This window comes from Silene latifolia, chromosome 2 (genome assembly GCF_048544455.1).
Source record: "Silene latifolia isolate original U9 population chromosome 2, ASM4854445v1, whole genome shotgun sequence".
Classification (NCBI taxonomy): Eukaryota; Viridiplantae; Streptophyta; class Magnoliopsida; order Caryophyllales; family Caryophyllaceae; genus Silene; species Silene latifolia.
Window position 1 is genome coordinate 150,427,080 of NC_133527.1, and position 18,033 is coordinate 150,445,112.

Sequence of the window (18,033 nt, forward strand, 5' to 3'; positions counted from 1 at the left end):
TCGAAGATATGATTTGTTAATTACAAATAAATGGGTATTTTAACAACCTTTTCAAACATTTCTCTTTATTTTATTTTATTTTCATCCTTATCTTGACCATAATGGATATCACCCTTGGTTAAAATAAATACCATGTCGATTTAATTCGAGTAGGGTGATAAAACGGTTAAGCACACACATTTTACTTTTTTATTTGTAAAATATACTTTCCAAGTTTGCAATATGAATCCGACAACTAATATTACTAATATAATGGTAATCATAACTTGTCATGCAAACAACATTTGAAAATCATTCATCACAAATACGGTTTTAAACAACCTTTTTAACAAACTTTTAAAACGGATTTAGCCTCCTTTATAAAATCAGAAACACCCATTTGCATTGCCCTATGGCCCGCGCCCCCATGGGGCTGCTTGATGTTGTTCTGCTTCATTTTTAGCACTTGTCTAGGACGATACCTACGGTTAACCCGAATACATGAAGGATGAAATTGACAAGCTTACGTTTTACACTTTGTCATTTGACATCCTTGTCCAAATAAATGGACCGTGTTAGGCACCATAATACGAACTTAGTTAATGTATGTTTAATTTACTTTTTGGCATGCAAATCAATCTAAATCCAATTCGACATCAATTACTTGATTTGGATAAACAAACCGACTTAGCAAACTTTCACATGTTAGGTTAAACTTGTGGATGCGCATTCATACATTTTACCCATTTTATCAAGTTTTGCACTAGCAACCATGATCAATCAGTTTTGGCCGTTAACGCCGGCGGTATTGGGTGTTCATTAAAGAGCTTTCCAATACGTACCATCACCCCTTACTCAGAACTAGACGACCTTATCCATGGCAACGAGAGTCATTCTAGCGATAGGATGCTAAAGGTGGATGAGTCTTTATCTTTAGTACCTATGTCAAGCACCCCTTTCTGCTTCGTTTGACCGAGGTATAAAGTGGATTTCGAACGGTTTCCAAGCATCTCATAATTGCTTGGTGGCGAATTCGAACATCTCTAGCATCGTTTCAAGACCTACACCGAGACGAAACAGACTTATCTAAAGTGATCTGATCGAAGCATTTCTACGCCTCTAAATGCGCTTCAAGACCGCTATATGTCCACAGATTGGCTTGGCATGCAGGTGGCCCATGTCTACAACTTAATATATTTAATGCGACAGTTTTAGTCTCAAAGCACATCACAATTGATAAATATTATAGCTCTCATCTACGTGGGAATGCGATGCGGCGTTGAATCTCATAATTTCATACGAGATTGTTTTATTTCACATTTGATGAGTAAACTATTAGGGATTGTTGATGTCCTTTGTCAAGCTTTTCAGAATAAATTGCAAGACATAATTTATGTTGTGAGATTAGTCTCAACCCCCAAAATCACTTATTCAAAAGGTAAGAGAAGATGGGTGAGGATGTTTTTTCAGCGAAAGTTAATTCATTTTGTCAGAAATATGATATATTGGTACCTAATAAGAATGATTTGTTTATATACTGCAAAGGCCGAGCATGCCATCAACAATATCAAATTATAGTGGAACATAATTATCGTGTATATGAATGTTTTCTATGTTAAAATTGATAAACAATTACTACTAGAGGTAAACTCCCAGTTTAAAGAGAGCACTATGACTCCTAACCCTTATATCGGGGTTGGAACCCAATGATATATATATAATGCTTTTGATTCTAATAAAATCTGCATCTTTGCGGAGAAGTTTTATCCTTCAAATTTCACTACACATGAGTGGATTCATTTGAGATATCATTTACAATATTTATTTGTGAAGTACGTGATGCTGATCCATATTTGAAAATTTTGCCAACTTTTCAAGATCTTTGTAAGTATTTGACCGAGATTAGGAATTCAAATGTATATTTCCTTTTCGATAGGTTAATATGACTTGTATTTTTTTTGAAGATAAGGTTACGCAATAAGATGGGAGATGCATTTCTAGCGTATAGTCTAGTAATTTATATTGAAAGGGGAATTTCTAAATCTTTTACTCTAGAGTCTATTATGAACGATTCTACATTTGCTAAAGATCATCGAGTATTACTTAATATGTAGGAATACTTAGTTATTGTCGCAATAATCGCTTGTTTCACGTGCTTTTAATCTACTTTCATTTAAATATACCTTATAGGTTATACGCATTTGAATTTTATAATGTTATTTAAATCTTATGCTAGTAAATGTTTCAATAGTTATTTCCTGGCCCCCACGAAAAGATGTTCACGATCCGCCACTGTGGTCGATTGAAATAGGCAAGTTACAAATATAAAGTCTTTGTATGACCGAACTTGAGGGAAACCAAGAATAGACCTCAGACAACATTTCTTAAAAAGGCTTCCTTATTTCAATGATCTTACAAGTAACACTAACCACAAGTAATTAGTAATATGTTAACTAATTTTGGTCCTTGTATTTTTGCCAATTCCTTGAAATGCTTACACACGCGTCAAATGCTTGTTGGCTCACTAAAATTATAAATACTCTACATAACTTTTGTAAGTTCAATATCAAAAACGTTTTATACTTATTAAAGAGTTACGCACAAAATTAATCCAAGATCACCTTAATTTTCAAAGAGTTTGAAAATGAGCAGCAATACCAACATGAGCTACCAAGCTGGCGAGGCCAAGGGCCAAGCCAAGGTACACCATTTTCAACTTTACTATTATTACCTTTATTGAAATATACGAATACCTTTTATCGATATCTTCGATAAAGTCGTCTCAATTTTTAATTTAATAATCTTTAAAAACTATATGTTTTCCTAATCATTTATTTAGTTTTAATTTATATATCTATTATGAAGAATAATAAAATAAGTAAATAATTAAAAGGAATAGAGAAAATAACATTCTAATAAAGTTTTGTCATTAATTTCTAACTTTTGAAATGCTAATGTATTACGCTATTTTTCTTATAGGAGAAGACCAACACAATGATGGACAAGGCTAGCAATGCTGCCCAATCTGCTAAGGAGACTTGCCAAGATGTATATTATCTTTCTTACATATGAATTTAAATATACATTATTGGTTTTTCGGGAAAAAAAAAGTTTAGTGTAGATGTTTTTTTTTTAAATTGGGACTGAATTTATAAATATCCAATAAAAATATAGTTTTAAGTAATAGATAAAAAAACTTAGGAGTAGGATTTATTAATTTAGATAGAAATAAAGTTTTCTTCCCTTTTCTTGCATTAATGTACTCATTCTTTTCACTTAGTCCCATTTCTCGACATTCATTCAAAAATAGGTGATAAGACTAATTAGTCAAACAGTACCTCAAATGAAAATAAATTTTATTACTTGGAAAAAAGTATAATCATTTCTTTATAATATTTAAGGTCAAAATCTTGACTCATGAAGTCAAATCTATTACATGGAAAAGAATATAATAAAAGTTCATTTTTGCACGGACTACGTAGTATATTGATTATGTTGGTCATGTACGTGTAGGCTGGGACACATTTGCAAGCAAAGGCAGAAGGGGCAGCAGAGGCAGTGAAGGATGCCACTGGAATGAACAAGTGAACGTGATTTGAAACTTTACTATTATTAGATTATTACTAATTAAGTAATTTAATACATAAATGAGGGATAAGCTAGGTTAATAAAAAGAGCTTTGATTGTATCCATTTAGCTAGTTTGTTTTTTAGTGTTTTTTTACACTTGATTTGTATTCTAATGAGAATTTTCATGTTTGTGTTCTTCTATTATGAAGATCAATAGAATGTTTTTTTGATTGAGAAAAAAATACCTTTTGTTATTATTAATCTTGTTTTCTTTTTGTGTGTAAAAGGAGTCACAAAGGCGATCTTCTGTTTTGTTAATTAATTACTATTATCAATCTCGTGAGTAAAAGGAATACCCCTAAATAATTATACCCCGTAATTCTTAATACTTCTTATTTAAAAAGATTAAGTATGAATAATAGATGCTATTGTTTATTTATAATATATAAACTAGTTCCTGTACCTGTGAAATTCGTTAGATATCTTTCAATTAAGAAAAATAACATTAAATCACACGATATTACTTTAATTGAATTTGAATAAACTAATGTACTACAATATTCTTCTGTTTCATTTTTTATTCTCTTATTTTACTTTTCTCGTGTGGTTGATAAACCTAAGCAGTGGAGTGGCAATGCCAAATTACAAACCATGTACTATTATTGGGTTAATAATAAACTCATCGACAAAAACCAAAATTTTAATAAGTAAAAACTTATAAACAATGTAAACCTAAGTTGAAGGCCCTTTTATCAATTAAAAGAATGACCACAACAAATCTGACTTTCAAAGAGGTGCCTACCGACCACTATCAGTATCAACAAGTTGAATGATGTTCAACCGTAGAAAAAGACGTATATATATATATATATATATATATATATATATATATATATATATATATATATATATATATATATATATATATATATATATACACACACACACACACACATCATACATTAATTATAATACTAATTTGTGAATTACACTATCTCGGCCTAGATATTGATATTTATGTAGATCACGGAGAATGATGAAAGGTCAAGCAAAAATGAATGCTTTAACCTAAGTTTAGAATAATCTAAATTAGGATGGCTTTTTACGAGAGAAGATGAAAAACCATGTAAGGATATAGTAAGTGGTCATGTAGATGGGTGACAATGTGAAATTGTTTTCATTGTTTTCTTGACTTGCTTTTATTGTATTAGGAAAACGAAGTGTCATGTGTGAGAAACAAAATTAAACATTTGTGGGAACTAATAATTTGAAAGTTAAAACTTTTTTAGTTAGTTATTAAACTTCCCATATGACATCTCCTAATATTGGTTTAATATTATTAGGTGGCGTTCAAATAGGTACTCCACATCCTTTTTTATGTTATCATTATATTATATAGATTTGCTCGATTAATCCATTCATATTGCATATAAACAAAAGTTTAAAATTATATTAGATATCATTGCAATTCATAGTAGTATATAATGGACAAGATTGAAAAATATCGCAATACTAAAAAGTTGAGAACTAGTTTAGACTGTGCGCCGCTATTTAACTACTTTTGTAAAAGTTTTATTGCCATTTTTTTGTAATACCACGGTTTTCTTAGTCTAGTCTACTTAGCCGAATAGGGGGACCTCAACCAAGTAGCGTGTCCTGTGTTTTCTAGCCAGGCTACTGGCCTGGAATACTTGGCCGAGTAGTGAGAGACTCAACCGAGTAAGGCGTACTCAGCCGAGTCCGGTCTAATGGGATTAATTTATGCGGTTTTGATTAAGGTGATTACATATTATAAATTACGTTTTAACAGTTTACAAATCACTTTTACAAAACCTAAGGACATTCATCATCTCTCTAATCACCCTAATCACTCTCAAGGGTAATTGATCAATCAGGATTCTACATCTCCGTCTTTTGTTCCGATTTCTCGGTAAGTCTCTAGTGCTTTGTAATCAGTTAGTACGTTGTCTTTTAGGGTTTTGCCCTAATTGTTAGTTTGGGGGAAAAAGAGGGTTTTTGGCATGATTGTGACATAAGGTATGATTGTGTTTATTGCTAGGTGAAGGATTCGTAGAGGAACAGTTATTGCTTCTCCGCGTGAGTTTTCTCATCCTGATTGCATCAAGCATACCATTTGCGTTACACCATTTTGTTTTGTTAAAGAGCATTCACTTCCTACGTGCAAAAGGCTAGGGCACCAACCTTACACATTTTGTTTGGATTGGCAACCCTCTCGAAAATCGGGGATTGATCGCTTAGTGTATAACCACCCTTATTAAGCCAAAACCCGTGTCAGCATTATGCACAATATAATGAATTGTGAGTGCTTATGAGCTTTGTGATCATAAGTCGTTCCGTGTCATTTCTAAAACTTTTCAAAAACCCTTTTTGCGCCGTCATAATGGCTGTTTCAAATTTTGGTCTTTTACCGACCGTTGCAAATACAACCTTTTTATGCCGTCGTTATGACGTCAAAACATGGTTTTTACAAACTGTCTCAAACCTTGTGCCACTTTTCACGCCGTCATAATGAGGATTTCAAACCTCAATTTTTCGCCGACAATTTCAAAACGCGGTTTCTACAATCGTTTCAAAATCACTTTTTTTACGCGGTCGTAATGATGATGTCAAAACCCGGCTTTTTGTTAACCATTTCGATTACAAAAGCACATTTTTATGCCGCTATAATGGCCATTTCAAACCTCGGTCTTTTGTCGACCGTTGCATAATTCACTTTTATGCCATCGTAATAACGATTTCAAAACGCGGTTTTTCATAACCATTTCAAAAATACTCCTTTCGCGCCGACATAATGGACATTTCAAAACCCGATTTTTTATAAACGTTTCAAAACATTGCACCGACATAATGGACATTTCAAAACCCAAGAATGACGCACCGTTTTTGAGAACCATTTCAAAACCGTCTTTGAATACGACACACTGTTTTTAGGACCACAACAATTTCAAACTTTGTAAATCTCAATTTTCAAAACACGCACCTTTTGGATTTCGAAAATCATCCTCGAAAACAATACATCATTTTCAAGATCGTTTCAAACCTCGAAAACAATGTACCTTTTTCAAAACCGCCCTCGAAAACAACACAATGTTTTCTAGCCTCCAAAAATTTAAACCCATCAAATTTTCAATATTCGATTTTCGTAATCCCAAAAACCGGTTTCGAAAACCGAAGCGCCACATTCCAAAACGTCGTAATGATGAACTTTCGAAATTCAAAATCTGAAATGCCATTTTCCACGCCGTTATAATGGCAATTTCAATTTTCGAAATTCTCAATTTTTAAACCGCTTTCGAGAACGATATTGACCGTTTTCCAAGCCGTCGTAATGACGATTTCAACAATTGCAATTCTTCAATTTCAAATCGTTTGAAAACAAATATAACCATTTTCAAATTTTCAACCCATTTTCAAATATCTTGAAAACAAATTTAAATGTTTTTAAATTTTCAACCCATTTCCAAATCGCTTGAAAACAAACTTAACCATTTTCAAATTCTCCAATTTCAAATCGTTTGTAAACTAAATTAACCGGTTTCAAATTTTCAACCCAATTTCAAATTATTTGGAAACAAATTTAATCGTTTTCATGGCCATTGTGATGACGATTCCAAATTCTTCAATTCTCGATTTTAAAATCCGTGATTCTGAATTTTGAAACCTGTCTTTGAAAACCACATACTGATTTCTAAGCCATTGTAACCCCCGATTATTTCAAACCCGTCTTCCGAAAATGAACTCAACCTTTTTCGAAAAAAAGCCCTAAGCAAACTCCACCTTTTTGAAAATTTCTATTTTCGAAAATCCTTCATAAATAATAGCAACACATACATATCAGTCCACCATTCCGATTCAGCCTCGAGTCACGTCAAGTTGTCTAAATGACGATGAGTGTCCGCTAAAGTTAGTCCTACCTTCTGGCCTAGGTCGTGTCGCCCAATTGTCAAAGACATATCCAACCGCGTTAGTAGAGTCAAAATCTGTCGGGTTTAAATCCTTCATTTCCTCTATATTATGGGTCAAAGATCAAGCATGTATACACGTCTCGTCCAACAACATCACTCCATTGACAGACCTCCAAATTTCGTCAGAAGTCATCTGTCTAGGCATCACTATGCCAATGTCGACACTCGAGTTTAAGTTCAAAGTCATGCACTAAGAGTTAAAACATAAGAGATCATTCACGATATTTAATGAACTCATAACCTAGTCACACTGTCGCATCTTCACGACATAACTGCCTTTAATACAGATGTGTCGTACTTGCTGTTCTTCGTGCAATTCCTTGCCAAAACAAGTTATAACGTGTATCCTTATGTTAAATAGGAATCCCCTGGGTGCCATCGATCATCAACAAGAAACTCAAGAAGCCGATCAATATGCATCTGCTATGACTTCTACCGAAATCAGCAACGTGGTCCTTCGACTCCTAGCTACTGTGGAAAATTTGAGCACTCGTCTCTACCATAATAAGGGCAAACTGACAATTTGGAATTTTCCCTCCTCTGATATTTAGCTAAGGATTAAGCGCCTTGAAAATCGACTTCTAGCCAATGGCAAAACCAATCCTAATTGGAAAGCAACTAAACCACTAAAGACAATCCCCTTGAAACTCAACCAAACTAAACCAGACGACCCCATAGGTCATTCCCTAATCTGGGTATGCCTTACGCCATAGCCTTGGAAAGGCTAATCTCCAAAGAAAAGCTCAAATCGATTTTTCCAACTCCGAACCCTCTACCAAACAACCAAGGCCGAATATGGAATCGAAACCTCTTTTACCAATATCACCAAGGTCGCGGAAACGATACTGAGATGTGTCTCCCCCTAAAAGGCGTCATTACTGATATGATTGAATGGGGGGAATTACCACAACCTCCCTCAACAAACAACAAGAACAACTCTCCTGAGGACTCTATTGAACACAGTCTAGAACCGTTCCTAGACTGCTCTTACCTCATCTGTCCTAATGAAGAGAAAATTCATGCAATTGATGAGGATGATATACAAAAAGCGGTATACTCATGCTTTCTGTCTCCATCAACAACATATTCTCAAAGCTGGAAGTTGCTATCGATGATTTGAACACTCGGGTAGCTAATTTGGAGAAAAGGTTTGGTTATACAAAAAATGAACCTGATCACCAAGGAGAAGACCAACGCGCAATTCACCGAGAAGCAAATACTAAAAATGGAGAACTAACTAATGATTCCCACGATCATGAACCCACCAACAAAGAACGCGAAATCGCCTCGCCAAATCCCCTTTTAAAATACCAAGCAACTTCCCCAAAACTTTCTATTGACAATGACCAAATCCCGTTTTCGCCCAGGATTGACAAAACCAAATACAAAACTCAAAAAAACATCCCCAAAAACACCAATGTGGGAACCATTGTTGTTATACTCTCGATCCGGATCATATGATCTTACGATTCTACGATTCAAAAGGTGGTGACCAATCCCGATATTAGGTAGGATCTTAATTTTGTAAGATCTTACGATTCAATTTGTCTCAAATTTTTTTAAAGTAGAATCTTAACCCGATCCTACGATTATACGACTCGATCCTACATTATTAACATTTTAATTTTTTCAGTTACTAAAATTTTATATATGACTTTTAAGTTAAAAATATACAATAAATGGTAATAATTAGTGGGCACATGCTAAGATAATAGTGTTTTGAGATTTAAACACGAGATTCTAACATATTTTGATAACATAATTACGTATTTTACTTAATTTGTTGGATCTTACGATTCCACGACCCGATCCTACCGATTCGATTCTAAAAAGATCATCGATCCAATGTAAGATCTCGATCCTAACAACATTGGTGGGAAACATGGAAAAACATCAAAAGGAATTCACAGATCTTGGAATAACATGGCACTGCTTTGGGGATACGTTATTCAGAAGGACTACTACAACCCATAAGTTTGACTCCGGGCCCACCAGAAGACTAGAAAATTCGATTCTTGGATGGTAATGCGTACTGCATGTACCACCGGACAAAGGTCAAAATACCGAAACGTGCTATAAGCTGAAGAATGTCATTCAAGATATGATCGAGGCTGGCAAAATCTTAATCGCACCTCTCAGTCAAGACAATCCCCCTTAATGTCTCAAGCCAAACAACACATTCACGAATCTTAACAAAACTTATGCCGAAGCTCTTTAAAAGCATATGACTGAAGGGAAGCTAGAACCAATCGGGCTCACTCCAGACCCGCCTGAATAGAAGAAAAGCCATTTCTGGTATGGCAGTGCTTATTGTTAATATCATCAGGGGAAAGATCACGATTTTAAAACATGCTTCAAACTGAAACATGTTATTCAAGACATGATCGACAACCGCGAATTAATAGCTTCGTCCCTAGCCAACCAAGTGATAAAGACAACCCTAATAGACATATCTTTATGCACAAACATGGAAGTCTTATTGACTATTGTCCTCATATCATCCCCAACAATGAGAGTGAAGTGCTCACATGGGTCAACGCTCAAAACCAAACAATCAAGCCGTTGGATGCTAAAGCAGAAATCTTTGAAGGGAAAGTGATGATTAGGATCTGAGCCTGTGATCCTAGTGTCTGTTCTTATATTCCTAAGTGACAAACTGGGGGATGTCCCCATGAGTCACACATTTTCCTCGAGTCTGTGTTAACCACTTATTTATCTAAATAAAGACACAACTTTCATGTATCTTTTTCTCTTCCTTTACCATTTCCTTTTGACCACAAGAATTGGTTTGAGATTGATTTAAAACAAACACATTCCGACTCAATGTGAGTACACTCAAGTGAAGTTCCTTACGGAGTAAGCAGAGGACTCGAAACTCCGTGTCCATTTTATTTACTTATTCCATGTCTGGCAATAGAAATCTTTCATTATCACTCAATTTAGAACAAGCTTTTAAAAAAAAGGGATTTTATGACGAAGCCTTATAACAAATCCGGAACATCTCCTTGTTTATGATGAATGACGGAAGGCAAGCCCATTCCATGTAAAAAACATCCCATCACAAAAATATTTCATCACAAGGCGCCAACCTTATACCTCCAGGCCCGTTCTCGCTTGAACCTTCAACATCCTCTAACAAAGGACGGGAAAATCCGAATAGATCCAAGCCTGTTGATCTCCAAACGCAAAGACAAAAGCAAAAAAGAACAACGAAGCAAAGTGTTATTCACTCAAAGTCAAAGCCAAAGCAAAAGCCAAGGCTAAAGCCAAAGCCACGGACCAATGAGTCCAGAATGCTAAAACCCAAGACCAATGAGTCCAGAACATCAAAACCCTGGACCAATGAGTACAAAACACCAAAACCCCGGACCAATGAGTCCAAAACACCAAAACCCCAGACCAATGAGTCTAGAACACAAAAACCCCGGACCAATGAATCCAAGACATCAAAGTCGTGGACCAATGTATCCAAAACACCAAAAGCCTGGACCAATAAGTCCAAAACACCAAAGCCGCGGACCAATGAGTCCAAAACACCAGTCCAATGAGTCCAATGCACCAAATTCGCGGACCAATGAGTGCAAAACACCAAAACCCCAGACCAATGAGTCTAAGACATCAAAGCCGCGGACCAATGAGTCCAAAACATCAAAACCCCGGACCAATGAGACCAAAACACCAAAATCGCGAACCAATGAGTCCAAGACACCGAAACCCGGACCTTCGTGGCTGTCGAGCCTCTATGCACCTTTGATGGTTGGCGAGCTTCTATGCACCTTCAATGGCTGGCGAGTCTCTACACACCTTTCCCAATGACATGTCCTTGAATCGAATCCCCCAGTCGGCTCGATGTCGCCCTTCTCATCGGCAGGTCCTTAGCTCAAATCGTTTTCAGTCACCTCGTCGTCGCAATGGTCTTCAGGTTGTAATCTTCCATTGACCTGGAGGCTATACTTTGAATTTTGACTCGTCCAAGCCTCAGTTAAAGTGGGGGCTCTATAGAATCTAGTATCTGCACTTTCCAAAAACCACCCGATGATAAAATTACAACATGTTCTTGACATGCGTGCGTGGATTGACTATACATAAGACGGTTTAATGCATTACTCGGATATGAAAAATGATTTCAAAAATGATTTTCTAACTTCATTTGCATTAAAACAACACTGTTTAGAGTTAAAACCGTCTTCAGACCCAAAACCGACTCAGAAACCCACAACTTGAGTCAATCTGAGTCAACCCGAGTCTCGAATGTCAACAATAATGCCATGAATGATTTTACTATGTTATTTGCATTAAAATGACACTAATTAGAGTCACAACTGACACCGGGCCAAAACCCAACATAAAATTCAAATCCCGACTCAACACGGGTCAAACCCGAGTCAAGCATACAAAATACCTACGCCAAATAACACCCAAAATAAAGCTCACACGGCTAAGCAATCACATAAAAAACCAAATCACAACCAACAAAACATTGGTTAGAGCAAAGGAAAATCCATATTTCCGAAAAGAACAGGACAACTTTTGAGGCACTAGGTAGCTCGCGCCTCTTTAGGACACCTCCTTGGCCTCCAAGCAAACTCAACCGACCTAACACCTGATAATCCTCTATAGATACCCCCTCGTAAGCACCACTCTAGGCACGCGAGAGTCCTCCCCCTCACATCTCCCTTAAACTTCTAGACCTTGACTTCTTAAGTCAAGAAATCGACACGTATTTCGACCTACCATTGAAAACACAAGCCTTACACATTTTTTTTGGTACCTTCGCCGTGCATTCGACCTACCTATTCGACCAACTCAACATTAATCAACATGTTTTCAAACAATATATTTTCAACATCTTTTCCAAACAAAATCCTATTTTAAGGCACTCTTTTAAACTTATTCTAATCCCAATTAGTCGCATAACGAGAAAACTGTATCAAAAATCGTCTACCTCGCAAACATTATAACATGTAAGTTTGAGGGTGTAAATATTACACTAATTTCATGTCTTTACTGTTTTTATGAGTTTATAAGCATGACCAAAACGCGATTCAAAACACGAAAGATAAAGTCAAACCGGACTTTAGTCTGGGACAGGGGCTCCTTATCTCGCCCCCGGACTCGCGCCCCAACGGGCTCCTCAGACCTAAGTCCAAACGTGTTTGTGTTCATCTTTCATTTTTATCTTATTTTTACTTCTTTCCTTTTATGGTTCTTACCATCTTAATTCTTTTTTATGACAAATATTTTGACCATTATCGAAATCATCCTTGGTTCCATATACCATGACGGTTTATTCTGTGACTCGATAATATAATTAGTTAATTACAAATAAATGGGTATTTTAACAACATTTTAAACATTTCTCTTTATTTTATTTTATTTTCATCCTTGTCTTGACCATAATGGATATCACCCGTGGTTAAAATAAATACCACGTTGATTTAATTCGAGTACGGTGATAAAACGGTTAAGCACGCACATTTTACTTTTTTATTTGTAAACTACACATTCCAAGTTTACAAATATGAATGCAACGACTAATATTACTAATATAATGGTAATCATTCTGAGTCTTGCAAACAAAATTTGCAAATAATTCATCACAAACACGGTTTAAACAACCTTTTTAACAACCGTTTAAAACGGATTTAACCACCTTTTATAAAACCAGAGGATTCCCGTTTGCATCGCCCTATGGTTCGCGTCCTTATGGGACTGCTTGATGTTGTTCTGCTTGATTATTAGCACTTGTGTACGACGATCCCGACTACAGTTAATCCTAAAACATGACGGATAAGATTGACAAGCTTACGTTTTACACTTTGTCATTTGACATCCTTTTCCAAATAAATGGATCGTGTGAAGCATCATAACCCGAACTTGGTAAATGGATGTTTAATTTCCTTTTTGGCATGCAAATCAATCTAAATCCAATTGGATATCAATTACTTGATATTTGGATAAACAAACCGACTTAGCAAACTTTCACATGTTAGGTTAAACTTGTGGATGCGCATTCATACATTTTACCCGTTTTATCACTTTTGCACTAGCAACCACAATCAATCAGTAGAGGGCGCTAACATGGGTGAGATTGGGTGTTCGATTAAAGAGATTCCCAATACGTACCCTCACCCCTTAATCAGAAACTTTGGATAGTGGACGACCTTATCCATGGCAATGAGAGTCATTCTAGCGATAGGATGCTAAAGGGGGACGAGTCTTTATCTTTAGTACCTATGTCAAGCACAACTTTCTATTTCGTTTGGCTGAGGTATAAAGTGGATTTCGAACGGTTTCCAAGCATCCCATAATTTCTTGGTGGCGACTCTGAACATCTCTAGCATCGTTTCAAGACCTTCACCGAGATGAAACAGACTGATCTAAGGCAATTCGGTCGAAGCATTTCTACGCCTCTAAATGTGGCTTCAAGACCGCTATACGCCCACAGATTCGCTTGGCGTGCAGGTAGCCCATGTCCAAACTTAATATGTTTGATGGGACAGTTTCAGCCTTAAAGCACATCACAGTTGATAAATATTATAGCTCTCATTTACATGGGGATGTGAGTGCGGTGTTGAATACCATAATTTCATACGAGGTTTTTTTATTTTACACTTGATGGGTAAACTATTGGGGATTGTTGATGTCCTTTGTCAAGCTTTTCAGAATAAATCTCAAGACATAATTTATGTTTAAGATTTGTTTCAACCCCAAAATCACTTATTCAAATGGTAAGAGAAGATGGGTGGGAATGTTTTTTCAGCGGACGTTAATTCATTTTGTCAAAAATATGATTATATTGGTACCTAATAAGAATGGTTTGTATATATATTGCAAAGGCCGAGCATGCCATCAACAAGATCAAATTATAGTGGAACATAATTATCATGTATATGAATGTTTTCTATGTTACAATTGATAAACTATTACTACTAGAGGTAAATGCCTAGGTTAAAGAGAGCGCTGTGACTCTTAACCCTTATATTGGTGTTGTAACCCAATGATATATATAAAGCTTTTTATTCTAATCAAATCCGCTTCTTTGCGCAGAAGTATTATCCATCAAATTTCACTACACATGAGTTGATTCATTTGAGATATCATTTACAATATTTATTTGTGAAGTACGTGATCCTGATCCTTATTTGAAAATTTTGCCAACTTTTCAAGATCTTTGTCAATATTTGACCGAGACTAGGAAGTCAAATGTATATTTCCTTTTCGATAGGTTAATATGATTTGTTTAGAAGATAAGGTTACCCAATAAGATGGGAGATGCATTTCTAGCGTATAGTCTAATAATTTATATTGAAAGGGAAATTTTTAAATTTTTTACTCTAGAGTTTATTAAGAATGATTCTATATTTTCTAAAGATCGTCAAGTATTACTTAATGTGTGGTAATACTTAGTTTATGGTCGCAATAACCGCCTGTTCCACGTGTTTTTAATCTACTTGTATTTAAATATACATTATTAGTTTATACGCGTTTGAATTTTATAATGTTGTTTAAATCTTATGCTAATAAATGTATCAATAGTTATCTCCAAGCCCCCACGAAAATATGTTCACGATCTGCCACTGTGGTAGATTTAAATAGACAAGTTACAAATATAAAGTCTTTGTATGACCGACCTTGAGGGAAACCAAGAATAAACGTCAGACAACATTTCTTAAAGAGGCTTCCTTATTTCAATGATCTTACAAGTAACACTAACCACAAGTAATTAGTAATATGTTAACTAATTTTGGTCCTTGTATTTTTACCAATTCCATAAAATGCTTACACACGCGTCAAATGCTTGTTAGCTCACTAAAACTATAAATACTCTACATAACATTGTAAGATCAATATCAACAGTTTTTATACTCATTAAAGAGTTACGCACAAAATTAATCCAAGATCACCTTAATTTTCATAGAGGTTGAAAATGAGTAGCAATACCAACATGAGCTACCAAGCTGGCGAGGCCAAGGGCGAAGCCAAGGTACACCATTTTCAACTTTAATATTATTACCTCTATTGAAATATACGAGAACCTTTTATCGATATCTCCGATAAAGTCAGCTCAATTTTCAATTTAATATTCTTTACAAAGTATATGTTTTCCTAATCATTTGTTTAATTTTAATTAAAATATCTATTACGAATTATAATAAAATGGGTAAATATTTGATAGGAATAGAGAAAATAACATTATAATAAAGTTTTGTCATTAAATTATAACTTTAAAAATGCTAATGTATTAGGCTATTTTTCTTATAGGAGAAGACCAACACAATGATTGACAAGGCTAGCAATGCTGCCCAATCTGCCAAGGAGACTTGCCAAGATGTATATTATCTTTCTTACATATGAATTTAAATATACATTATTAGTTCTTCGGGGAAAAAAAGTTTAGTGTAGATGTTTCTTATTTTTTTAAATTGAGGCTGAATTTATAAATATCCAATAATTTAATAGATTTAAGTAATAGATAAAAAAAACTTAGGAGTATGATATATTAATTTAGATAGAAATAAAGTTTTCTTCCCTTTTCTTGCATTAATGTACTCATTCTTTTTACTTAGTCCCATTTTCCGACATTCATTCAAAAATAGGTGATAATACTAATTAGTTGAACTGTTCCTCAAATGAAAATAAATTTTATTACTTGGAAAAAAGTAAAATATTTTCTTTATAATATTTAAGGTCAAAATCTTGACTCATGAAGTCAATCTATTACTTGGAAAAGAATATAATAAAAGTTCATTTTTGGTACCTTTTTGCACGTACTACGTAGTATAATGATTATGTTTTTCATGTAAGTGTAGGCTGGGACACATTTGCAAGCAAAGGCAGAAGGAGTAGCAGAGGCAGTGAAGGATGCCACTGGAATGAACAAGCGAACGTGATTTGAAGCTTTACTATTATTAGATTATTACTAATTAAGTAATTTAAGACATAAATGAGGGCTAAGCTAGCTTAATAAGAAGAGCTTTGATCGTATCCATTTTGTTTTTTTAGTGTTTTTTTTACACTTGATTTGTATTCTAATGAGAATTTTCATGTTTATGTTCTTCTATTATGAAGATCAATAGAATGTTTTTTTGATTGAGAAAAAGTACCTTTTTGTTATTATTAATCTTGTTTTCTTTTTGTGTGTAAAAGGAGTCACAAGGGTGATCTTCTGTTTTGTTAATTAATTACTATTATCAATCTCGTGAGTGAAAGGAATACCCCTAAATAATTTTACCCCGTAATTCTTAATACTTCTTATTTAAAAAGATTAATTGTGAATAACTGATGCTACTGTTTATTTATAATATATAAACTAATTCCTGTACCTGTGAAATTCATATAATGTTTATATGTAGTTGTATGTTTGGAGACAATATATAATTTTGTCAAGGAAAGGTGGTCGTCACAATGGATTCGTTGTTGATTTGTTCTAGATAGAGCAACCAATGTTTTTCGTTAGATATCTTTCAATTAAAGAAAACAACATAAAATCACACGATATTACTTTATTTGAATTTGTATAAACTAATGTACTACAATATTCTTCTGTGTCTTTTTTTTGTTCTCTTATTTTACATTTCTCGTGTAGTTGATAGACCTAAGCAATGGAGTGGCAATGGCAAATTACATACCACGTACTATTGTTGGGTGAAATATAAACTCGTTGACAAAAACAAAAAATTTATTAGAAAAAATACCTATCAACAATGTAGTTGAAGGCCCTTCTATCAATTATAAGAATGACCACAACAAATATGACTTTTAAAGAGGTGCATACCGGCCATTATCAGCATCAACAAGTTGAATGGTGTTCAACCGTAGAAAGAGTCATATATATTCATCATACATTAATTCTAATACTAATTTGTGAATTACACTATCTCGGCCTAGATATTAGTATTTTTGTAGATCAGATCATGGAAAATGATGAAAGGTCACGCAAAAATGAATGCTTTAACCTAAGTTTAGAATAACCTAAATTAGGATGCCTTTTTACAAGAGAAGGTGAAAAACCGTGTAAGGATACAGTAAGTGGTCATGTAGATGGGTGACAATGTGAAATTTTTTTGATTGTTTTCTTGGCTTGCTTTTATTGTATTAGGAAAACGAAGTGTCATGCGTGATAAACAAAATTAAATATTTGGAGGAACTAATAATTAGAGGGCTAAGACTTTTTTAGTTAGCTATTAAATCCCATATGACATCTCCTAATATTGGTTTAGTATTATTATGCGGAGTTCAAATAGGTACTGCACATACTTTTTTACGTTACCATTATAATATATGATTTGCTCGATTAATCCATTCATATTGCATATAAACAGAAATTTAAAATTGTATTGGATATCATTGCAATTTATAGTAATATATAATAGAGAAGATTGAAAAATATCGTAACATTAAAAAATTTGAAAAATAGTTTAAACTGTGCTCCGCTATTTAATTATTTTTGTAAAAGTTTTTTTGCCATTTTTTGTAATACCACGGTTTTCTGAGTC

The 18,033-nt window shown here is 34.5% G+C and overlaps 2 long non-coding RNA genes across 2 annotated transcripts; both read left to right on the forward strand.

The window, feature by feature from the left end:
• Positions 1-2,554: 2,554 nt before the first annotated feature.
• Positions 2,555-3,802, forward strand: LOC141630696 (uncharacterized). Its single transcript, XR_012537540.1, has 3 exons — positions 2,555-2,680; positions 2,959-3,027; positions 3,493-3,802. It is a non-coding gene; the product is annotated as an uncharacterized LOC141630696 (long non-coding RNA).
• An 11,589-nt stretch (positions 3,803-15,391) lies between these two features.
• On the forward strand, positions 15,392-16,631 carry LOC141630702 (uncharacterized). Its single transcript, XR_012537541.1, has 3 exons — positions 15,392-15,521; positions 15,800-15,868; positions 16,348-16,631. It is a non-coding gene; the product is annotated as an uncharacterized LOC141630702 (long non-coding RNA).
• The last annotated feature ends 1,402 nt before the right edge of the window (positions 16,632-18,033 follow it).